Source organism: Triturus cristatus, chromosome 4_1, assembly GCF_964204655.1.
Source record: "Triturus cristatus chromosome 4_1, aTriCri1.1, whole genome shotgun sequence".
Classification (NCBI taxonomy): Eukaryota; Metazoa; Chordata; class Amphibia; order Caudata; family Salamandridae; genus Triturus; species Triturus cristatus.
In genome coordinates, this window is record NC_140585.1 from 68927356 (window position 1) to 68953676 (window position 26321).

At 44.8% G+C, this 26321-nt stretch overlaps 1 pseudogene across 1 annotated transcript in view; it reads left to right on the top strand.

The window, feature by feature from the left end:
- LOC146839544 (aldehyde dehydrogenase family 3 member B1-like) overlaps positions 1 to 26321 on the top strand; it is a 386047-nt pseudogene that overhangs the window by 297274 nt on the left and 62452 nt on the right. The window contains exon 8 of the transcript XR_014981105.1: positions 25002 to 25168. The product of XR_014981105.1 is annotated as an aldehyde dehydrogenase family 3 member B1-like (transcript). The remainder of the gene's footprint in view (positions 1 to 25001; positions 25169 to 26321) is intronic.

Genomic DNA, 26321 nt, shown 5'->3' on the forward strand with positions numbered 1-26321 from the left:
TATCTGCCTGTCTGGTTGTGTGAGTGACAGGGCTGGGGAAACCCAGAGGGGCAGGGCTAGGCAGCCTGGTGGTGAATAGGAAGATTGGCAGTCAGATGGGTGGGAACTAAGCTCAAAAAAGACAAAAAGAAATGCTGATAGAAAAACGCTACTGCCTTCTTTTGTCAGACCGGTGACTCTGCTAAAGTTTCTATAAATCTGCACTGGCCTCTCATACTATGCATGTAAGGAATATGCTACTTACCAGTATGCATCTGTTCTTGGCATGTAGAGCTGCAGATCTACACACTTTTGCATAGATCGCCCCCTTCCATCTAAACCAATCGGTAGAACTATCGGTATTTTTCTCGCAACCTCAAACTGTTGCAGAAAGGGCTCTACACACGCTAAATGTTAAACGGGCCTTACTTTACTATATCCAGAGAACACAACCTTTCAGAAAGACCAAACAACTGTTTGTCTCTTTCTCTCCACCACACAAGGGCAACCCCATCTCAAAATCAGGGATAGCTAGGTGGATTGTAAAATGCATACAGATTTGCTACCACAAAGCAAAACGAACGCTCTCTGTTCCCCTAAAGCTCACTCTACACGAAAGATTGGGGCTTCTATGGCTTTTCTAGGGAACATCCCATTAGATGATATCTGCAAAGCAGCTACATGGTCAACACCGCACACTTTCACTAAACATTACTGTGTAGATGTGCAAACCAAGCAACAAGCTAGTGTGGGCCAGGCTGTACTAAAAACACTATTTCAAACCACTGCAACAGATACTGGTGGTCGCCGCTAGGGTTGGGAACTGCTATATAGTCTATGCAAAAGTGTGTAAACTGCAGCTCATATGCCTCGAACGGAATATGCTACTTACCAGTATGCATCTGTTCTTGGCATGTAGAGCTGCAGATCTACACACGCCCACCCGCCTCCCCGGCTACCTGTATCTGTTCCAGTCTATCTTATTTAGATACAACACACATGGGTTTCTTCACTGTTATTACTACGCTCCATCTTTCCCTGTTGGCGAAAAACAATCTGAGGATGGAGCCGAAGCCCATGCGCAATACGATCCAAGGGAGGAGTCACCGACCTTGTGACTTCCAAAGACTTTCCAAGAGGAAAAACAAACTGCAAACATCCGGGCCCAACACCAGATGGCGATCTATGCAAAAGTGTGTAATCTGCAGCTCATATGCCTCGAACTGAATCTTTTGGCTCTTGAGTAGCTCTCATGATCTTTGACCAATACACCTCTCTCTTTAGGTATTTTTGCTTCAAATGTGTTATCACTTCTTTTAGTTTTTCCATCACAATAGGAGCTGTATTATTATGAGCAGGTACTCTTAGAGCCTTCTCTGTTGGCCATGTTCTGGTTGCTTTACATTCAGCCCACAAATCCTTTGATGACTGTAATTTCAAACAACATATTCAACTCCACCTAAAACACCTTTGAAATTGTCACTAACCTATCCCCTTGCAGATACGGCTTATCTGGTTCTTTCCTTATCTTTGGAAAATGTGTTGTAAATACGAGAAGATCAGATCTCTGCCATGGAACATGCACCTATGCCCTTCCATGTACTTATTGCAAAGGAAATGCGTGCCCGTAAAGTCAATTAACCCATTTAATTCACCTACTCATCACTCAGAGCCATTCTTTAATTTCTGAGCACATTTCTCTTTTTGCACAGATCACTGCTACATTCCTCTCCCAACTCCTCAAGCTTTTCATATGCTTCACACATACATTTGGCTGCTTCCTTAGTCAAATACTTCAGTGCATCTTCACTGTATATAGTAAGACATTCAGTACTAACTGAACACTTCAATGTCGCTCTTTTCAGTTTGAAAATATTAAAATATCTCCATGCTGGTACACTCAATTGTAGTGTAGTAACAGTAGCAATAGTAAGAGCTGTGTCAACCATGGATGCAGTGATATTGGTAGCAATAATCCCACTAGGACCATCTTCCTTCCCAGATTTAGTTGGAAACTCTACCAGCATATGTATACTCCAACTGTGCTACGCTCTCCTGCGCCTCTCTCCTGCTCTGATAACCCACAAATCAGAATTGCGAAAAGAGAGAGTTTGCCCACACTGTAATGCATGACAGCACAATAATCCAACTCAGATTTTAAGTACCTCAAGGCACTAGATCAAAGTCTCTACTTGCTCTGCCTTCGTTACTCCAGATTTACCAAGCGTGCAGGGCCACACAATGTGTTCTTGTGTTGTGTGGTAAAACTGATTTAATTGTGTTGTCCTTGCGACAGCCTGCGTGACACAAGGGCAACGCTTTACAATGATAAATCTAGTCCCTAACATTCAGACAGAATCCAAGGGAGGGAAAATGATATTTCCATATCTTATCTATTCTCTTCTGTTTTGTTTTGCCTGCATTCACCACCAGAATGGACAATGCTATCTTTGATAATCTGATAAATTAATAGATGAACTACTTATCCTCAAGAGTAGATGAGGTAATGTACCACTAACGCATCATAATTGTCAAGCAATCAAGTAACATATTCAAAGAATAAGCCTTCTTGAGTCAGCAGCAAATTCGAAGGCCTGCAAGTTTATCAAACACTGAAATCAATACAGAAGGCAAAAATATAGTTATTCAGTCAATAATAACCAGGCGTGTAGCACAGATGCTGCCTGAGAAGGATTGAGGCCTCTCACAGCAAGATTCAAGAGTGAGACGAAACCTGTCAGAGACAGGCAAGGTAAATCACAGACTCCAAAGCAAGTCTGACTCTCCTCCAAGAAGAGCCCTCCTTTATAGGAAAAAAACTGTAAAATCCCACTGTCAGCATAAGGTGAGCAGAAATACCACATAGGCTCAGCCAATGTTAATGCAGACTAAGATGCAACAATACCGAGCCCCATCTCCTAAATGAACGATAAATATTATCCTTGTGACCTAATGTCATGGGATTGTGACAGTACACATCTTGGTGCACACAACAACAATGATTGACTTATGAACCGGATAGACCTTCTGAATCTCAGGCAGGAAGAGCGGAAGAACCTTGAACCGTCACATTTGAGAGGGCAGCTGAGTCCCCCAAGAATAACATATCACTGCAAAGCATTTCACTTGTGGACATTTTAATGTGTGAAGGGGGAAAATGGTCAGCTCTCGTCAGCCCCTCTCCAAGTTTGCAGACCTAACAGGGCAAGCATGCTCGCTGCACTCAGTTACTTGGGACAGGACCCACTCGGCGACTTCTTGGACCAAGAGGCTTCCACGCAGTAAGCTACGGTGACTTCTTAATATACACCTAGATGATTGGGCCTTAATGGAAACTGAATCACTCCAACACTGGGCTCCTCATTATCAATTTGTGGCTTAAAAGCAGCACAGCAAGAAGGCGGCACCTCAGCTAGAAGGAGGCCTTTGCTCTGATGATGCTGAATGCCAAATCTCAATGGCTAAACTCAACCCTAGAAGTTGGAACTCTGGTTAAAGCTGCTGGTATCATCCCAGAGATTTATATGTGAGGAAAGTCTGTAATAGTAATACGGGCACAGCGGAATGCGGGGGTGCGTGCCAAGGGTACTCTTTTTTTCCAAATATGCTTTATTAGTTTTCCGGTATACAAAACATGTTATTGATGACAGTACATGTCATATCAGGCAAGATTTCAAACAGTACAAGTGACCGGCTGGGTTCACGGTGGCCTATATATTTTCTCAGTGAGACGAAAAACATATCAGGCGTTGCAACGACACTGACAAAGTCATTGCTGGTAAAAAGCTAGTAATTGCTTCAAGAAATGTAACAAAACGTATATAACCCTCCTATCCCTCCCTCTGTCCCAGGAGTGTCCTAGGTTTATAGACTGCGGGGATCACTATGTCAGGTGAGAGGGTTAAACACCTGCACATCAAGAAAAGGAAAAATGTTGCACAATAATGAAAAATGCTGTAGATATGCGGGCTGTGAGTCACGACGTCTCACACTCAACTTTGGGGAACAGAGACGCCCCCACTGGGCTGATTATGAGGGGGTCCAAGAGGACAAAAGTTTAGCCGACTTTGTATTCCCAGCGAGAAAGGGGGCAGCGCTCTAGCTGTCCCCCTTAGCGATGTAGCCCCCTGGGGGGAGGTTCAATCGAGGTGCATGCTCACCACCCTGCCCCTGCTCTTCGAATCTATGCGGCAGTGTATCCCACCTCTCTGCTCATCGCCCTGCCCCTGCTCTTCGAATCTATGCGGCAGTGTATCCCACCTCTCTGCTCACCGCCCTGCCCCTGCTCTTCGAATCTATGCGGCAGTGTATCCCACCTCTCTGCTCACCGCCCTGCCCCTGCTCTTCGAATCTATGCGGCAGTGTATCCTGTGGTGACCTGGTGCAGGCCACACTCGCTGGACACAGGGACCACAGGTACTCGGTATGGGGGTTAACCGGAAAGACCCCGAGCGGTCTTCCGTATCTTTATTTATACCCCCGAGGCGAGCCCGCCTCGAGGGGTGGGGGATGTATGTACAGTGTGATACATTATATAGTGGAGGCCGAGTGGCTCTCTACATCCCTCCAACATTTTAGATAATGTCAATCATTAAAGTGTTCCTTTAAGGTGAAGGGCACATAAAGTCTCTGAGCCTTTGGCTTGGAGCAGGATTACCTCGCAACCGGGAGCCTGCTCCTCTGCTGGAACCACCTCTGTCCTCCAGGCTCCTGGAAACGGGCTTTTCTCTTTGGGCTCGGTTTTCCCGGTGGCTGCCTGCGGTTTGCTCTGGTTCGCTCTGTTGTACGCCTTCACTTCGCCTTTGGGATCTCCTCTCCGGGGCAGCCGACCAGTCTGGGAAATCGTCGTACTCCATCCCTACTTCTTCGCTGTCCTGTTCTCCTGCTAGTTCCCCGTCAACCTTTTTGAAGTACGAAACATTCCTCGTCACTCTCACATCGCCTCTTCTGGCCGTGATCATAGTTCCTTTTGTTGCCAGCACTGTCCACACCTCTGGTTCGAAGGGTGTACGGAATTTCCAGCCAGGGTGCCGATCTTTTACTACCACCCTGTCTCCAGCCACTAAGTGATGCTCTCGGGCTCTTCAGTATTCGCTGGCCTTGTTAGTCTTCTCCCGTCGATCTTGCACCGCTTCATCGTCATGTGCCGGTGGACTCCAGGACGGATCGGTCGGTATCCTGTCCCGCGGGGCTTCTTTGAAGAGGAGATGGGCTGGCGCACACTTTGTCGTGCAGTGCGGCGTGTGTCAATACGTGTCGAGGAACTTGGTTAAGGCTATCTCCACATCTTGTCCTTGTTCTACTGCAATGCGCAGGGCTCTATTCAGAGTGCGCATCAGCCTCTCCACATCCCCATTCGCCTGCGGCCACAGAGGGGTTATCCGCCGGTGTTTGATCGCTCGCCTCGCCAGGTATTCTCTGAACTCTTGGCCGTGGAAGGGCGGCCCATTGTCCGATCGGATTACCTTGGGGTTCCCTAGCAAGGCGAAAGTCTTTTCCAGAGCCATCCGTATGTGTTGGAACGACGTGGACTCTACCACCTCTACCACCGGGAATTTTGTGTAGGCATCCACAAGTACTAGCATCTGTCTTCCGTCCGGAAAGCTGCCGAAGTCCACACTCACGTTGGCCCATGGGTGATGACATGGCTCTTCGGTGATGACCGGTGTCGCTGGTGGGTAACCTCCTGTGATCGTGCATGCTCGGCATTGCCGTACTAGCTCTTCTACCTTTGTGTCCATGGTTGGAAACCAGACCTTGTTCCTGAGACGTGCCTTGGTTTTCGCCATGCCCTGATGGCCTTCGTGTGCCAGTTGCAGGAAACGCCCTTGCAGTGTTCTTGGGACAACCAGGACATGACCTCTTAGCACTGCGCCACATTCCCCTCTGCTACCAACCAAAGCGAGAATATACGCATATGGAGGCGTCGACCCGCTTCCCTTAAGAGGTACTTTTGAGACGACGGTCACCAGCGGTCCTCTCACCACCACGGCCAGATTCCATGTGACAGAAGGCAGGAAAGGCACCCTCCTAAGTTGCCACACAGCTGAAGACTTGGGGCTTGTGTTTTTCACAAACGAAGTACACGAAGCACACGCCGAGGACATTATGAAGGAGTTCCCCGAACTTTTCACAGGGTTGGGAAAGCTGAAAGGAAAACAATTTCGGCTCCACATAGATCCCACCCTCGTCGCCAGTGTGGTGACCTGGTGCAGGCCACACTCGCTGGACACAGGGACCACAGGTACTCGGTATAAGGGTTGACCGGAAAGACCCCGAGCGGTCTTCCGTATTTTAATTTATACCCCCGAGGTGAGCCCGCCTCGAGGGGTGGGGGATGTTTGAACAGTGTGATACATTATATAGTAGAGGCCGAGTGGCTCTCTACATATCCCACCTCTCTGCTCACCGCCCTGCCCCTGCTCTTCGAATCTATGCGGCAGTGTATCCCACCTCTCTCCTCACCGCCCTGCCCCTGCTCTTCGAATCTATGCGGCAGTGTATCCCACCTCTCTGCTCACCGCCCTGCCCCTTCTCTTCGAATCTATGCGGCAGTGTATCCCACCTCTCTGCAATCACGTGCTGTCGCAATCACCTTTTCTCTTCACGTCTAAAGATGACTCGCGGCCTCCACCCAGTGTTCAACCTCCTGATACCATGTGGTGATCATGGGGGCGTTTGGGATTTCCATCTCACGGGGCTGGCCCATTTCGTTAGTATGAGGGTGAGGTCAGTAAATTTAGTTATAACTTTCAATTACTTATGTCTCGGGTAAACACCTAAGAGGCAGGCCTCCATCTGTTCTAATTTCGGTTTAACCATTACAGCGAAAAAGACTGTCTGCACTGCCTCCCAGAAGGGGTGAATATATGTGCAGTGTGAGAGCATATACCCAAAATCGGCCGGCACATGCTGGTATCGGGGACAGTTGGGTGTAGTGTCAGCAGACATCTGACAGTTTTTGTAGGGGGTGAGGCAGGTTTTATGTTGGATGTTAAATGGCAAAAATATGAATATTGCATTATGGGATACTTTCTATGGGTAATCCAAAGCCTTCTGCCACTCATTATATGAATGCTCTGAGCTACGTCTCCAGTTGTTCTCTTAGTAGAAGAAGGGGCCACTCGGAGTGCTCAAGTGTTGCCTTATAAAACCACGTAGTCATTCATTGCCCGTGCCTATCGTATACAGCATTTGTATGACAGAGTGCATAACAAGCTATGTGATGGGCATGTATGATTCTTCTGTATGATAAAAATTCTCTATTCTGCAAGCCACGGGTGGCGACTAAGGTTGGGAAGTCTTGGAGGGTACACTCTTTGTAGAGGTCCCCTATCGTGTGGATATCAGCTTCCCCCATAGTAGAAGCTCACGGGGTCGAAGTGTCCCTCCCCTTGCAATGGTATGGCTGGTCCATATGGAAAGGTAGGCCTGTTTACCCAATACAGAGTCATTGGGTGACCACTGCAGTGCAGACCAGGACTGGGAGGTCCTTCTTTGGTTTGGCGCCCGGGGCAAGATTTTACTTAGCTCATCCTACCGGAGTTGAGGTGCATGAAGGCCCATCTCCCATAAGTAGTGGCCCACCAGCGACTAAGTCTCCCAATGGCGCTGTGCTGCAAAGGAATACTGAGGAACGTTCGGGACATCCATTCCACCCCTTGAGATTGCCAATTGCAACTTAGTGCTCGATTTATATTTTGGCAGACGAAGTAATGTCTGTTGACCTGGTGGAGGACTTAATGTCTGCTAGGCTGAGACTACTCCACCCGCCAAATTTAGAAATTACTGCCAAGCTGGCTGTCATTTTGTGGTAAATAATTTAATTACCGGGACTTAATTTGATGCGGAAAATCTATAACAATAGCTCAGTAAAATAAGAGGCAGAATCCGTGGTATTAGAGGTTCGGAACGGGCTTTATTCCATAATCAATTTAAATCGATGAGCTCCAGATTCCATCACCACGAAGGTTCAGGAAGTGAAGACCCAACTTTATTGACAGACAATCATTTTTATACAATAGGCATTACAGTGAAACAAATGCAGGAGGCGTAACAATTGATAGTAAAGATAAAACATACATGCGTCACTAAAGTAGGTGTAACTGGGCGTAGCTTAAAGAACGTCATTGGATATGACATCATAAATGGGTGGTTCCATGAAAGAATTTCGCAATGTCAGCAGAAATACTTGGCAGAAATGCGCGCGCAGCAGCATGACGTGTGATTGACGTGCAACTAGGGGGTGAAGGGGACTTGACATTTAGCTCTACATGTGGCGACAGAAGTCTGGAGGGTCAAGTCAACCTAATCCCAAATCATATCTAACATCCTATGTTTAGAGAACTATGTTATCCAAAAGAGAGGTCTCTTAGAGTAGAATCTTATTCTATACTGACTATACTGTCCGTTAGTGCGTGTACAAGCGTCTAAGTGTCTACACTAGATGCGAGGGCAGAAATCTTTCATAGTAACAGGGCTATGAATTACTTGCATAAAGACAGAGAAGCCGAGCCCTTTGCTCGGTAGCTGGAAGAATGTTTACTTAAACTACTAGACAGGAATGCATTGGGTAGGGAGCGGAGCAGATAATCACAAGGTGAAATACAGTTTTTGGCAGGCAACAGGCTGATGTCAGGCACCGTTAGCTGCGCAGAGAATGAGGACAAAGTTCATGGATACAGATGCGAGCTCAAACTGGAGCTTTCAGAGGCAGAAGGCAGGAAAAGCTTGATGGCAGAATCAGGGCCTACTTGCCTGGACTGTAAAATGGCATAAGTGAACCATATAAAGGCGGTGGCCTTTCATACTTAGGAATGGAGTATCCAGCCCATTCATGGCGGATCTGAAAGAGGACATGTTGGCGGTGGACACACATGTGTTTGCGTCTTCATAACTGGAACTGGAGGGAACATACATGTACTTGTGATTTATACATGAAACCGTTGGGGTCCAAGATAGGGGACATAACTGACCAGAAAAATCCATATTTCCACATTCCCTCCTTGTCCCCTACTTGCCCGTCAAGAGATATCAATCTTCATTAATCCATCGATCTGTTCATATAGCATCATTTGTTCTTCTTTCTTCTTCCGTGATGAATGAAATCTTGGTGGTGGAATACACGATGTGGCACACAGACCACAGATCGCTGGTCCACATTGTAGGCATAGACAGCAACTGAATAATATGAGGAAGCCAATACCTAGGAAGGATAGGACCTTCCATCCAAAGGTAGATAATACACTCCAAAACCAACCGGACCAAGTCCAGGTGCCTGGATTCTGGTGTATCTGGCTTACAATCTTATGAAGGCGAGTTATGGCTTTATATACAGATGGCGAATTTTCTGGTATGAAAATGCAACAGCTTGATCCGATGACCCTACAAGCTCCGCCCCTATCGGCCAGGATGACGTCAAGGACAAGACGATTTTGAAGCACAACAATCCGCATAGCAGACTGCTCTTCTGTTAAATTGCCTAAGGCGGAAATAGTTTCGTTCACTACTGCTTCAAGGGTTCTGGTTAATCTACGTATCAGCTTACTATTGGTAACTGTACCTATATAGGGAAAGAGACCTTTATTGAAATCTGTATATTTTTCCCATGCTGTCTCAGTGTAATCGACTATTGGGAGATCTCTCCTTTCTCTATTGTGTACTAAATGAGTATTTCTGTGATAATCAGGAGGAGGTAGGAAAACAGGTGGCAAAAGGAATCCAATGTAGCAGGTACCATCCCAATCTAGAGGCAAACGTATATATGCAGTCTGACCACATACAAAGTAGGAATGGCGAGAAGCTCTAAATGTAGACTTGCCTTGATCACTAATTTCTATTACAGTGGTGCATCTACTATGGCCCATATGTATGGAACCATTCTTTCTTACACATAATTCACCTTTTACTGGAAATACTGACATGGCGGGCAAAATTGGAGTAGCTTCGGATTCGACATTCAAGATCAAGAGATTAAGCGTAAAATTACCTAATCCATATACTTCATTTTCTAGATCAGTTCCTGTTCTTTTGGGAAGTCCCTCCTTGTTGGGGTGACAGACTTTGAGTAAAACTAAGTTCATATTTCCCCATACCCAGTTATTCTGGTAAACTGCAGAATTCGAATCTAGGGAATTAATTAAACTAAACCATGCTCCACAGGAGCCGTTGTGTGTGAACGGGTATGGAAAGAGAGGTAGAATTCCTTTATAGTTCTGATAGGGAGGGAGTCGGCCACATATCCAACAATTTGTAGCATTGCTAACCTGATGGGAATGATGTAACATACTAATAAAAGTGTTATTGCGCAGCGCAAATCTATTTGACAATTCATGCGGAGGTAATTCACTAAAAGAATGTTCAGCAGTAACATTATAAACATGTCTAGAAATAGGATAATATATGTGCAACAATATACTTGCAGTAATTATTAAAAGACTTAAGGAAAACAGAATTAATAACGTCACTGTGCAATGACTACGCAGTGATTTACAGTACGCATGTCGTTTCAGCTTTATCCTTTTGTTTCTTTCTCTACACAGGTCTAAGGGATACATGTCAGAGACAAATTCGACCGCTTCACCTTGGAGAGGACTTAAACAATCAAATTGCCTGACTGGTTAGACCTAAGTTTTAGTTTATATAGTTCGTGGCTATTCAGTTCAACCAAAGGAAGTTTAGAGTCACTCGGGGAAGACACGCAAGGTGTGTCGTTTACATCTGACGGTAGTCCATGAAATTTCTTGATATGACTTGAATGTATCCAGCCTTTTCGACCTTCGATCTTTACGGCTGTCCTCGTCGTTAGCAAGACAAGTTGAGGCGACTTCCACCTAGGATCCAGCTGAGACTTCCGATCAAAGTTCCTCACTAGAACTAAATCCCCTGGAATTACGTCATGGGGTTTCACCTCGGTGTTGTCGGGAAAGGCTGCAACTACCTGTGAACGACAAGATTGTAGTGCAGACATCAAGGAAGCCAAGTAATCTGTCAGCATATTACAGTCAATATCAGTTATTTTGCGTGGTATAGGCGTCCCCCACATATTTGGTGGTCTACCGAAGATCACCTCATACGGGGATAGCCCTGTTCGAGAGTGTGCTACCATTCTCATGTAAAAGAGTGCAACGGGTAAGGCTACTACCCAGTCGACACCTTTCTCTCTACAAATTTTGGACAATCTAATTTTCAGGGTCTGATTATGTCTTTCCACGAGACCTGCTGCCTCGGGGTGTCGGACACAGTGGAATCTCCACTGATAGCCTAACAAAAGTGAAACGTGTTTCATTAGTTCGGAGGAGAACGGCTGGCCGTTATCTGAGTAGACAGCACGTGGTAAACCATATCGTGGGAAGAATTCTCGAACTAACTGTTTGGCAGTAGTCGGGGCAGTGTAACCGGGTATGCCTCTGTCCAACGGGAAAGAGCACAGACAACTACGAGAACATATTTGAATCCTCGACATCGTTCCATCTGGATATAATCCATCTGGAGGACTTCAAAAGGGTGATCAGGAGGCTGAAATCCACCCTGTTCTACGGGAATGCTTTTACCTGGGTTAAACTGACAACAGATCATACAGGTACGGACTTTTTGTTTAGCTGCTGCTCGTAAATGTTTGTTGAACCAAATGTGTTGAATGCTGTCTAGCATAGCTTTTTCTCCTAGGTGTGCTGGACTATGTACAGTGTTAATAACGACTTGGACCATTGAATCAGGAAGGAACCACACAGATTTTTCCTTCGTCATCCATCCTTGATCCGTTTGGATCCCTCCTAATTCAGTCCATTTCTTTATTTCTTCTGGTGTAGCATGTGTCTGTATGTCTATTACGTCAAGAGCGGGATCCTTAACCATCATGCAATGTGTTGGTGTCGGGACTATTGTCTTTGTCATGTCGGATGTTTGAGTTTGAGCAGTCTGTTTAGCTGTTCTGTCAGCTAAATCATTGCCTTGAGAAATGATATCAGTAACTTTCGTATGAGCTTTACATTTCATAATTGATATTGCAGTGGGTAGATGTATTGCATCTAATAGAGCATGAATGAGGGGTCCGTGCTGGATGTGGGTACCGTGAGAAGTTAAATAACCTCTCTCTCGCCACAGCACGCCGAAGTCATGTACAACTCCGAATGCATAACGTGAATCAGTGTATATGTTGACTTTTTTATTCGTAGCTTGAATACAGGCTTGTGTCAGAGCGATGAGCTCTGCTGCTTGAGCTGACAAAGTATTAATACGATTTGTTTCAATGACTTCAGTGTCTGTTGTGACTGCATACGCGGCCACTAACTCTCCTGTACTTGTTCTCATACATGAACCATCTACATACAACGTCAGGTCCGGATCTGACAATGGGACATCTGTCAAGTCTTGTCTAGGTTTCGTCGTGATAGTGATAACTTCAATACAATCATGTGCAAGTGGGTCTGTTCCATTTACTGGTAACAGTGTGGCAGGATTCAATGTACTACAACGTCTGATTTCTATATGTGGCTGAAACAATGTTAATTCGTAACCAGTGAGTCGTGCTATAGTCAAGTGTTGTGTCTGTGTGCGGTTCAAGAGAACCTCTACTGCATGTGGTACTTGTACTGTCAATGGATGTCCTAATACTATGGCATCGCTTTGTCTGATTGCTAAAGCTGTTGCTGCCACTGATTTCAGGCACGCAGGCAGAGCCTGAGCTACGGGATCTAATGCACTAGAAAAATAAGCACATGGTTTGTGTGATCCTGCTTGTTCCTGTGTGAGTACTGACAAGGCAGTACCTTCGCGTTCTGTAACGAAGAGTGTAAACTGTTTATTGTAACATGGTGTTGCTAGGACAGGTGCTTGGCATAAGGCTTTCTTTAAACTTTCAAAAGCGTGTGTATGTTCCTGAGTCCAAGGGAGAACAGTCGATGTGGCTGCCTCCTGTGTTGTCAACTGAATGAGTGGTTTTGCTAGAAATGCATACTGAGGGATCCACTGCCTACAATATGAAGTGAGGCCTATGAAAGCCCGCACCTCCTTTTGTGTCCTGGGTATTGGCATGTTAGCAATTAACTGGATGCGATCTGGTGTAAGCTGCCTTCCCTCCTTGGACAGCGAGTGACCAAGGTAAACAACTCGCTGGACACAGAATTGCAGCTTAGAAGGGGACACCTTGTGCCCCTTTTCGGCCAAACATTGTAATACCGTCAGTGAGGCTTTCTCACATTCAGGTTCGCTTCTAGCGGTGATCAGCAGATCATCGACATATTGAAGCAGGGCAGTGTTGACTGGCATGTGTATACTGTCAAGTTCTCGTTTCAGTGCTTGGCTATAGATGCTGGGGCTTTCTGTGAATCCTTGAGGTGCGCGTGTGAATTTAAAGCTTCGTCCATTTAAACTAAATCCGAACAAGTATTGGCTTTCCGGATCTATTGGGACGCTGAAAAAGGCATTCTTGAGATCAATTACAGTAAAGAATGTTGCTTCGGAATCAATAGCTGTCAGTAATGAAGAAATGTCTGGGACTACGGGGTATTGTGGTACTATGCATTTATTTAATTCGCGCAGATCAATAACCAATCGATATACTGGCGGAGCCTTTGGATCAGTTCGTTTAAGAATCGGAATTATCGGTGAATTACATACATTGGAGTCGGTCTCCACAACCACTCCTTGGGTAATAAGCTCGTCAATGATTTGCAGTAAAGCCACTACAGCATCTGGTGGTAACTTGTATTGTCGCATTCGTGGTAGTACCACTCCTGCCTTTAGTGTAACTCGATATGGTGTAATGTTCATGCAACCAACATCTGTAGGGCCTTGTGCCCATAAATGTGTCGGTAAAGTCTGCAATCGGGAATCCATGTCTCGGGACACATAGTGCCCTTTGAAATCACGTAAAAACAATCTTACTCCTTCCGGAGAACAACATATTATAGCTCCTAGAGCTTTCAAAGTTTTTATACCTAACAAGTTTTCTGGGCATGATTTAGTAAGCAATAAATCTGTAGTTCGTGTCAAGGGACCAATCGTAAGTGGAAGAGGCTGTGATACTTCGTTAACGATAGGTTTTCCTGAAAACCCAAGGGACATATTCTGTGAGCCTGAGAGGGGTGCCCCTGGAACTTCACTACGTTTTATTGTTGTTCGGCTTGCCCCTGTATCGAGTAAGAATTTTCTATCTTGACCTAACAGTTCACTGTGTACATAAGGTCCTTCTTGATCTACAGGGACCTCAATAAGGGGTAAGCCAACTTCCCTCTCTAGGCTGTTTCATGAGTATCGTTGATAATCAGGATAGTCATACTGTGCGGTCTGATACATCTGTCGGGTCGTTGTTTGTGTGGCAGCAATAGGCTGCTGTGGTGGAGCTGGCATGGACTGTTGCGGAGCTGGCATGGGCTGTGCATGCTGCGGAGCTCCTTGTTGATTCTGATCCTGTCTAAGTGGTCGTGGTCTTTCTTTTGCGTTACCTATGGCAATATTATGTTTTAAAACTGGACAATCGTGTACATAATGACCTGGCTGTTTACAATAATTGCACGTCCCTTTAACAGGACCTGTTGAAACACCGGACTGTGTTATACCCTTCTTATGACCGTCAGTTGGTACTGTCTGGGAAACTAGCATTTTCATTTTCGTGTCTTTCATGCGTCTATGTTCATGTTCTTGTTCTTCTCTAATTCTATTGTGATGATACTGTAGCATTTGTAACATTTGTGACGGAGAGTTACCTTGCCAGGTACTCTCGAACTTCAATACTCTATTCTTAACTTGGGGCAAGGCATTTTCAACCAATTTTGTCACAAACAGATGTGGATACGACTCGCTACTTGCTTTTATTCCACTATTTATACCAAAACATTTCTCAAATCGGGAATAGAAATCACTAGTGTCTTCATCTGATTTTTGTTTACAGGCTGAGATTGCACCCCAGTCTTCCTTTTTCGTAGTTAATAGACGTGGCAGTACCTGTACTAGTAGACCTGGTAGTGCTTTGATCTTGTCCCCGAGCCCTGAACCTGGACCTCGAGCTTTTTCTTCGTTTTCTATTGCTGTCCAATCTATCTTTTGGTCTCCCACCTCCCAATCCTTTTCCTTGAGTTTTTCATAAATGCCAGCAGGCATTAATACCTTCAATATTGTCATAATGTCGGGGTAGGTATATTCTCCCATGAGCAACATGTCTTTAATTTCACGGTGGAAACCCGCTGGGTCTTTATCATGACTGGGTACCACTTTCTTCATTTCTAATAGTTCTATTTTAGATATGGGTGTGTATACAAACACACGTTTAAACTCATTGTCATCACCTTTTATCGGGTGCACTTCGCGTAAGGGATTCTGTCTATCCATGTAATACGTCGTTCTTTCCTTGATGGGTAGTGAGACATGTTCAGGACATACAAAAAGAATGTACTGCTTTCTGGATTCTAGTATTTCTCTAATTAACTCAGTACCTGAACCTCTCCATTTATTCGTGAGTAATTTAGTCAATATATCAGGTAATGGACCAGGATCGGAGTGTTGGCCTTTATATAATATAAGGAGTTGTTGAATCATATAGATACCAGCTAAACGCTGTTCATCTGGGGCGAGGTTCAAAAACGTATGTGCTAGTGTATCATCACCATATTTTCCAGGACTATCAACCCAGTGAACGGCTGACCTGGCTAATTCTTGTTCGTCCATAGAATCGAGTATATGATAACCCCTTCGTTCTCGGAGTAATTTGTCAGCGGCTTGGAATGAATGTTCGGGGGACCTTATATTTATTATAGGAGTTTGGAGTTTTCTGTTATTATCTGGACGTATCGGACATATCGGATCAGTAAAACATCTAGTATTATTGCAAGGTCTTCCTCTACCTACATAGGCCATAGTTTCTAACTGTCCTGTGGGCAGTTCTAATTCTTCCTCGTCCTCGGTTTGTTCTGGTTCGTCTACTGCTAATCTTTCCTCGTGTATTCGTTCTATTTCTTTGCGGATCTTTCGGCTCATAGCTACTATACATGATCGTTTATCGTGTCTCCCCTCTGATATATTCTTACCCCATGTGGTAAGAATTTGCATTTCTTCCGTATTTACCCCTGGTTGATCTTGATTTCTGATCACACAGTTTATGAGGAAACGTAACAGTTCCCCCTGTATTTCCACCTTCTGATACTCCATGGCTCTGTTAATACTCTCAGGGTCTCGCCCTGACTGAACAAAATGATATATATTTTCTAAATGTGCAGTCATTCCTGGTAGCTTCCCTAAATATATTGCAGCTCGTCGGATACGTAATGATGCTAGCATCATTTCGTCCCCTTTTCCGGGCACCGGATCATATCTACAATCTATTAGAAGTTCCTTGAGCGTGCTGGGAGTTACTAGTTTGGGCGTACGTTGGTGAGCTAATTCTTGAAAGGAAAGTTTATTTGTTCTGGGTGGCGTAGAAAAAATGCTTGATGTACCTCCGGTAGCACCACCTGGGGTGCTGGATGTGAAAGGATTCGTTGAACGTGATATAGCAACCATAGGTGTGGATGCGGATGTAGAAACAGATGTGCTTGCCGGAACTTGTGTCGGAGTTTGCTGTTGCAGAGGTACAGACGGAGGAGGGTCTTGGCGTTGAACCCCCTCTGCAGGCGGTCTATGTGGCGCAGCATTAGCATACGCGGGAGCTGCGTCGTCTAAATAAGAGGAAAGAAAAACATCTTCTGCGGATCTGGGATGCCCTTTGGGATGTACTTTTATCGGAAACAATGGGGGTGGCAAGTCTCTTGGTATTTCCGGAGTAGCCTTAGGTAGTCCTTCGGCCAGAAGAGGATACATACCATTCACAAGGGCATTTCGTTGTCTGTCTACTTGTTCTGATTTTACTCGAGTACCTTCTTCAATTAATACACTTTCTCGAACTTTATTTGAATTCTCCTTACTCTTCTCTTCCTGTCTACGTGCTTTTTCTGTACGTCTATACGATTCTTTACGCCATAATTCAATGGCGTCTTTCTGTGATTGTCTAGCTTTCCTTTTCCATAATTCTTCCTCTACTTTCACGATGCAATCTGCATCCCAGGTCCCAGCTGCGGGCCACCTCTGACTTTCCGGTAATTCCTTGGTGTAGTCTACCCATAGATCAAGAAATAATATGGCGTCTAGGCCATGTTTATGATACATGAAGTACCCTGGAGTGTCCCTAGGAGGAATGGGAACAGCTTCTTCGAGTACCCCTTTTCTGGTTGTGATCTGTCTTAATTTCGAAAAGAGCGGCATTTTGAGAACTGATCTGATCTGATACCTAAATTTTGAACACGTTTAATACAACGAAAACACAATAATGAACAGTCATTCACACCACAATATGCAGAACGTAATTAAAACATTTAACATTTAACATTTAATGAACAACAATGATGGCCGTTCACTAAGCATAATACTTGATACTAACTAGGTAATTCTGACTTCATATACTAGACATACTTGATATACTGCTAAACAGTACAGATACACTGCTGAAACAGTGCAGACCGGATTTGTGTACCCAAACCCGTCTTGACCGGCACAACCTATGTGCACGTCAGAACGCCTCCCCGATAATGGTACTCACCAGGTAGCTGGGAACGGAAGGCCTCGGAACTGAACTGAACTTGAACTCGGACCGGACTGGACTCGACTCGGAACTTCGGAAACTTCGGAAACTGGTGGGCCTCTGTATACCTCGGATCTTGCTCTCTCAGCTAGGCTCTGGTCGAGATACTTCGCACTTCTCACCGCCTCGTCTGGGTGTTGATCGCAGCCTCAGTTACCCCCGCTCGGCAGGAGGGAGATACAGGAAATCCTGTGGGTACGCGTTGTTGTCCGTCCAGCTGCGACAGGAGACCGGGCCTGCAACGCACCGCCGGCGCGTGAGATGAGAAAGTGTCCCTGTTCGGGCGCCATTTATGTGGTAAATAATTTAATTACCGGGACTTAATTTGATGCGGAAAATCTATAACAATAGCTCAGTAAAATAAGAGGCAGAATCCGTGGTATTAGAGGTTCGGAACGGGCTTTATTCCATAATCAATTTAAATCGATGAGCTCCAGATTCCATCACCACGAAGGTTCAGGAAGTGAAGACCCAACTTTATTGACAGACAATCATTTTTATACAATAGGCATTACAGTGAAACAAATGCAGGAGGCGTAACAATTGATAGTAAAGATAAAACATACATGCGTCACTAAAGTAGGTGTAACTGGGCGTAGCTTAAAGAACGTCATTGGATATGACATCATAAATGGGTGGTTCCATGAAAGAATTTCGCAATGTCAGCAGAAATACTTGGCAGAAATGCGCGCGCAGCAGCATGACGTGATTGACGTGCAACTAGGGGGTGAAGGGGACTTGACATTTAGCTCTACATGTGGCGACAGAAGTCTGGAGGGTCAAGTCAACCTAATCCCAAATCATATCTAACATCTTATGTTTAGAGAACTATGTTATCCAAAAGAGAGGTCTCTTAGAGTAGAATCTTATTCTATACTGACTATACTGTCCGTTAGTGCGTGTACAAGCGTCTAAGTGTCTACACTAGATGCGAGGGCAGAAATCTTTCATAGTAACAGGGCTATGAATTACTTACATAAAGACAGAGAAGCCGAGCCCTTTGCTCGGTAGCTGGACGAATGTTTACTTAAACTACTAGACAGGAATGCATTGGGTAGGGAGCGGAGCAGATAATCACAAGGTGAAATACAGTTTTTGGCAGGCAACAGGCTGATGTCAGGCACCGTTAGCTGCGCAGAGAATGAGGACAAAGTTCATGGATACAGATGCGAGCTCAAACTGGAGCTTTCAGAGGCAGAAGGCAGGAAAAGCTTGATGGCAGAATCAGGGCCTACTTGCCTGGACTGTAAAATGGCATAAGTGAACCATATAAAGGCGGTGGCCTTTCATACTTAGGAATGGAGTATCCAGCCCATTCATGGCGGATCTGAAAGAGGACATGTTGGCGGTGGACACACATGTGTTTGCGTCTTCATAACTGGAACTGGAGGGAACATACATGTACTTGTGATTTATACATGAAACCGTTGGGGTCCAAGATAGGGGACATAACTGACCAGAAAAATCCATATTTCCACAATTTCTAAAGCATTGGCAGGAACCGCTGTCACTGTGGTTGCTGCCAATGCTTTTTACAATTTGGTGCAGCTGGGTTGACTTCCTAACTAAACACTTTACCCAACCCCTAGAGGCCACAGCACTTTCCAAGCAAGAGACGGGAAGCAAAACCCCAACAATACACCCCACAAACTTGATGACCTTACGCGTAACTTTTTTGAAGAGCAAATATGTATATTGATCTGAAAGAGTAGACAAGACAGGACACCAGGTCCAGAATCCCACAAGCATTGTACAAGACAAAGCCCGCCTTTTGGGTGGCCAGCCTTTCGGTAGTGTTTAAAAGTGCTTTCCAGACTCATGGAAAGGCTCCACTACTACCCCAATGTTCAAAGTAGGTGATCACCATGGAACAGAAAACTACTGTCTCCTCACGCTATTAGACACCGAAGGAAAATCACTTTTCAGGTCTTCCTTTAACAGAAGTATTGCTCTGGGCGGAAGAAAAATATATTATCCTTTCTAACCAATCCTGGTTTGTACAAGGGGCTGGCATGGCAACCAACATTTTATCACTTTCAGTAATTATGGACAAACAAAAGTTTATAAAGCAACCAACGTATCTCTGCTTTGGGGATTTCAAGTCAGCATTCAACTGAATTCCGCGCAACCTCCTTTGGCATAAACTGTCCCAGTGGGGTATTCCTGCTCGCCACTTAGAAGCAATACAGATGTTGTAATCGGGTACCTGGGCAAGAGTGAGGATTAGAGATGGAGGGCTCCTTTCTATCCAAGAAAATTGAAACCTACAAGGGCTTAAAACAAAGATGTGTACTTGTGCCGTACCTGGCCAACCTGACCGCAGCCCTGGATGAAGTAAATGCACACACCCCTGGACTAGGGGACATGCACATCTCAAAGCTTCTGCATGCAGATGATGTGATACTCCTAAACCAAATAAATATTGGCTTGTAATGTCTCATCAATAAGTTATCCCACTACTCAACAACTAATGGGATGTTAATAAACAAGAAGAAAACCAAGGCTATGGACGTGAGCAATAGAATATGGAAAACGCACGAATGGTATCTACAAGTTCAACAACTGGTTAAAACGTATAGACACCTTGGAATACTATTTGACGATAAGGGCTCCTCCATCCAGCATAGGCTAGACCTGCAGAGGAAGGGCAACAATCTACTCCTCGCATTTCGCACGTTACAGAGATCGTTCGACAGCCAAAACTGCTTACTACTGCTAGCTATAATAGCAGCAAAATTACCACTGAGCATCTCCTATGGAAGTGAGGCAGTACGAGGTAGAGACGCGACAATATCAAATACAATCTTGACAAAAATATTCAGATTGCTCTTCCGTCTCCCCCACAATGCTTTACCGACCCAGATAAGGTTTGAGTTCAGTCTACTAAACCAAACAACTGCAAGGAAAGGAGCCCACATTAAAGTATGGAAAAGAATAAAGTCATTGACTGCGAACCAACTATGCCAAGTTCTCTGGCAAGAAGTTCAAACAAATACAAATGCGCCTTCCCGGCAGAATCTAGACTTGTCGATTGACGAAATGGCTTTTCGATCTCTATGGGAGAGGCCCTTGCCTCCAGAACCATTTTAAAAAGCAATTAATGGAGTGAGGAAACAAATCTCTGTGTTAAAAGACAGAGGCCCTCTCAATCAGAGCCCACTTCTGGATGATTTTAAATAAATATAAAATTCTTAAATCCAGCCCTATCTAGAGGCTGGGTGGTCAGGGCAGCTAAAAGAGCCCTTTAATAGGCGCCGCCTTGGCCTCCTCCCTGGTCTTTCTCAAGCTGTGCCTTGGCTCTGGAACAATAAAAACGTTCATTGAAGATTGTGTAAAACTGAGGAGGAACACATTATCCTCATGATTTGCTATTTGGGGTGAGCTAAGAATTCCGCTCCGCCGGCGGAGTTCGTGTAGTATTGCCCACTTCATGCTCTGTGCGGAGTTTTCTCGAGCAGCTTGCCAACGGTAAGTTGGCGAGCGCTTGCGGCCCAAAATAACGTGATAGACCTCCTCCTAGTGAGATTTCTCATTGCGGGCAGTCACAGCAGGTCGCGACCGCTCGTATTGAAAAACCTGCCATTCGCGTTGAGGAAGCTGCCGCTCAAGTAGACTGCCTCCTCAAGCAGCAGAAAGCAGCAGTGCCCTCTGGCGCGACGCATAGTGCCATTTGCGCTGATTTTACAGTGCAAGACAAACTTTTGGCACTAAAAATCAGGGCGAGCAGCTTGACTTAACAGACTCCGCCACTGGTGGAATTCCACAGAGTGCGGCAGAGTTTTTCTGCCACTTCACAGAGTTCTACTGAGTAAAACTCCGCAAACTCCAGCTGGGCTTACTTGTCCTAGCCCTGGTCTGCTGAACCAGAGGAGGGGGCTGCTAATCATACTCTTTAAGCAGATAGGCATTCGCTCGTGCAGGCAAGCTGTGATCGCATGCCTCAAGGCAATGCATGTCTCTTTGAACTGTAATTTTACTCAATTTTTAAAACTTGTGGCAAAGAAACTGGAAATCTGTGAGATTCTTTCATTTTTAACCTTCTGATATTTTATTGGAATTTTCCTTTTAAATGTGATCACAGATAACTGCTATTATGGTATTATTGTAACGCTCTGAATGAAAAAAAAATTATGGTACTTTTTATTGAATGTTGCTGTAGCGGGTTTTTTAAATGAGCTATTATACTATGGTTTTTAATAACAATGCATAACAAAAAAGACAATTAGTTTGGTGCAGGGCTCCGTCAACATGACAGAGCCCTGCACCAAACTGTTTTCTTTTTTATTTTGAAAAAGAAGATCCTTAAGCTGAATTTTCTGTTTGAAAAGAAAATTCTTCCCTTGCCATAGGAGTCCTCTCCCATGGCAAGGGGAGCATCTAGCAGTTTTCACTGTCTTTTACCACCAGGGTTTTCCTGGCGGAAAACTGACCTCTAATTCTGTCCATGTAAAATAGATGGGCAGAATTAGAGGTCTGTCTCCGACAGCCCTTGGTCCGCAGGGCCATCAAAGGGGTTTAATCTCGATGGTGACGGAGTATTCTCTGCCATGTTTGAACCTAAGATCCTCCTGCTTTTAAATTTGGTGGGCGGACCACTGTCTTGCCGGTATGCATACTCCGTCGCCATTGTGACAAAGTATACATACTGCCAAGATATAAATTGGGCCCTTAATCAAGCTCACTCTAGATGTAAAATTTGCTCATATCAATTCCACCAAGAGGGAATCAAGCTGTCAAAAATACGATAGGAGTGTGGATAGGGGCAGATTTACAAAATGATATAAAAGGTGGCAACATAATCATTTTGGCAATAGCAATCCGTTGCGGGATAGTCCGAGGTAAGGCTTCCAAAACGCTACTTGTGATCGCAATGCTCGGATAGTTCAGTCTAGGTTGCCCTTGTGTAGGTCATCTTATGTATGGTACCTGTTAATCCCTAAGGGGCAGATTTACAAGAAAGTGAAGCATCTCTACAGATGCGTCACTTTCCCTGCGCCAACATGCAAAACCCTTGCGTCACCATGGATGCGCCGTATTTACAATACGGCACACCATGGCACAAGGATTGACTGATGCGTCAGAAATTCTGACGGAAAAGTCATGCATTGCTGGAGTCGTGTCACAGGCACGACGCAACTCCAGCAATGCTCAGGGGCGCCCTATGCCTAACATGCTGCGTCACTCCTTACGCCTGCTTCAAATAGGTGCAGGGTTTTGACACAGTATGGACGTAAAAGTGACTCGGTGAAATCTTGTAGATTTCACTGCGTCACTTTTACAGGGCTTCCTGCGACGGAATGCCCAACCTGCATACATTAAACCTGACGCAGGCTTAATGTGGTGCAGGGCTTCACAACGTGACACATCTCCCTAGATGCGTCACGTTGTAAATGGGCCACAACTTTTACACTGCCGCTGCGTCACAAAAGTGATGCAACAACTGTGCAAAAGTGACGCAAGGGGCTTGTAAATCTGCCCCTAAGTATCGAAAGATGTCTGGCGCCCACGGAAGGGTTTGGTCCCCTAATAGGATTGCGTGCTGTGGCAGGGTATGTCGAAAGGGATAGATTTGTCATAAGTGACCCGCAATCCTGAAACAACATAAAAGTTGGAGAGGAAATAGCACAAAGTGGCGTTGCCGCCATTTGTTACTGGATTATCGCCAGGTCCAGGATGTAGGAAAAGTGGCATTTCTATGAAACAAGAACAAGCAGCAAGCAGTGGCTGTATACATTGCGCTACTGGGCGCTTTTCGCTACGGCCGACACTCTTCTTTTAAGATGAAAAGGGCAGGACTGCAGCACGCAGCCTAATGATTCATTTGCCCTGCTGCCAGACACATACAGCACGGTCCAATCCCAGTCTCCTGTCTGTTGAATTATCTGATGCAACTGCATTCATTTTTATTAGGTTTCGCCTGCACAGCGCTTGCACTGTGCTTGAGAAATCTATGGTTTTTAATGTAAACTTAAAAGGGCCTCCTCTCTCTGTCCTGGCTTCTCACTGGTTCCTGTGAGTGCCATTTACCTTTCCTCCATTTCTATTAGCTGTAGCACTATTCTGCATTTACCAATGCTTGTTCCTCATTTGCTACTCTAATCAGTTTCCTACCGCCGTTATATACTGTTACAGTCCGCCTTACTGGAACTATATTTTCATAAAGTTTTGACTTTTACCATTGCAGCATATGTATATAACAATTTATCACCCAAAGAGATTAAGTGATTTTCATAGAATCAGAGGATGTTGCACAGCGCTGCTGAGACTCGAACCGAGATCCCCCACTCCCGAGTCAGTAGCTCTGCCCGCTGCGCCACATCCTCTCCGCTCCCGTATTATCTGTCAGGAATCTCTTTCTTCGATGATTGATGAAAACAGATCTTTATTCACTACATAGGCGAAACCGATGCATAACCAATGCTTCTTTACCATGTCACTACTCAACGTCTTAGGCCAATGCCTACTAAACTCCTGAAGATAATCTCGCATTAGTATGGGATCAAATCCCTGTTGACAGACAATAAGGACCCATTTAAACTCCATTAATTGTGCATTTACAGACTGTGTATATACATGGAGATGCAGAAGACTGTGATTTATACACTTCTATTAAATTGCTTGAGCACTGAGCATTTCCTGCATCTCCTGATCATTATTAGGGATTTTTTATTTGGATTTGTTTCCTATCATTTATGTTTACAATATTATTTAATATATTTGTTAATAAATAACTTTTATATTGTCTATTATTGTTACAGTGGGAGACATTAAAAAGAATTTGCAGGAAATTTCCAAACATTAAAAATCTGTGAAAATGTGCACAATTTCATAAATTGCTCATGAACTAAGAACTCTTCAGGGAACTAAGTAACCGGTATTTTCTGGAGAAAAATGTACGCCGCAGATTTGGATTGTCCCTTCCCATTAGGTGTTTCTGTAGTCACAATCTGCTGATATAAGAGAGCGGTGGAACTATTCCTGGTCACAAGTTCTCAGAAGCGTATTTAATCCACTGAGTACTCTATGATGATGAAACCAAGCCTTGGATGAAACTGATCTCTAGACCTTCATGTCAAGGATCCTGCGAAGAGAGGTCTGACTTGGGGACTTGAGTGACCGGGGCAGGCTGGATCCCAGTGTTTGCTGGAGGAATGGAGTTGTGTCGCGAGCCTCAGCGTAGCCTGGCTGGAATCACCACCGAGGTAGAGACAACAGCTCACTTGCATCCCAGGCAATCCTTCAATCATTCAGGATTTATAAAGCACAACTAATCACCCGATAGGGTATCCAGCCCCCGACTAAACACCATTAAATAATCTAGCAGTTGTAATAATGTTACCTTCTATAGAGCCTCTCTCTTGTTTCCACGATTCTAACCATGTATGTATTTCTCACTTCCTGTCCCGCTCAGCCCCTACCATATTGGTGGACGTGAAGGAGTCCGACCCGGTGATGCAGGAGGAGATCTTTGGCCCCATCCTGCCAATCATGACCATCGAGGGCCCTGATGAAGCCATCGCCTTCATCAATGAGCGCGAGAGACCGCTGACACTCCACGTCTTCTCTCCTGACAGCAAGGTACATTACAGATGAGGCTAAATGTCTATCAACACGCATAATGTGTTTCATATGATAGAGAAAACATGAGTTGATGTGCTTAGGCTCTGGGAGCACATCCCATGTACTATACATTAGGAATACCATCACCCTTTCCTACACCTCTTTGCTATAACATACATTTCAGTGTCTTGACTTGAAGATTTAGTCCTATGTTGAACTCCATTACTCTTCTGCTGTGTGACGGTATCTCACCAGTGCAGGCTGTGGTGATATGTGTTTTCTGCTGCTTTCTCGGCTTGCAGTAAAGAGCCTGTGCAATTGCAGGGCAGATCAACCGAAGTATTTTGCTTTTATAAAGATTTTGTGAATGCAAAGTACCTATTAGCAATGCATATACTCACCAGTGCATTGTAATTCACAACTTCCCTTGTAAATCACAATGCACGTATTGTGAGCCCTTGAAAGGGTCCGTTAAAGCTCTCCTACCCATTTTGTTTGGTAGTACACAAATTCATTGTGACTTCCACTTCTTAGTAAACAACTTCAATGGACAAGCAGTAACCATGCATAAAGTTTTGTTATGTTGTGTTTTATTGATTTGTATAGCATACTAATCACCTGAGAGGGTATCCAGTTGCTTGGGCAGGAGGCAGGTAAGCAAAATATCTGGGTAATTCATGAGGGAGGTGTCCATTCACTCAGCTGCCAGCTGAATAAACACAATTTCTGATAGAGACGTCTAGCCCCAGATTACTCACCTTTTTAATGTTCCCTAGGTGTCAGACTGGGTCTGGAAGCATTTCAGCAGTACCTCTGGGTGCCAGTAGGCAGTGCTGTGTGGCTCAGCACTAACGATGTTTTCCTCTGGACATGACATGCAGAGCTTATATAGGCACCACTGCTGTGTGCTGTTGTCAGTTCCTTTATTTCCGAGTCACCAGACGTGGATTTGGAGCTACCTCTCATCTCTTTGAGTCCCTTACCATACTCAAAAAATGAGTTAGTTTTACAGTGTGTAAGGGAAATGTCACCTCCCAAAAATGACAGGTTTTAAGCCCTGTAAAGACTGTTGCAAGCAAACCAAACCTTCCCATATTTTTTCTTAGGTCAAGTTATGACTCCAAGGCCTTTAGTGACTGCGCATTTTGAACCAGAAGGGCATTCGAGACCG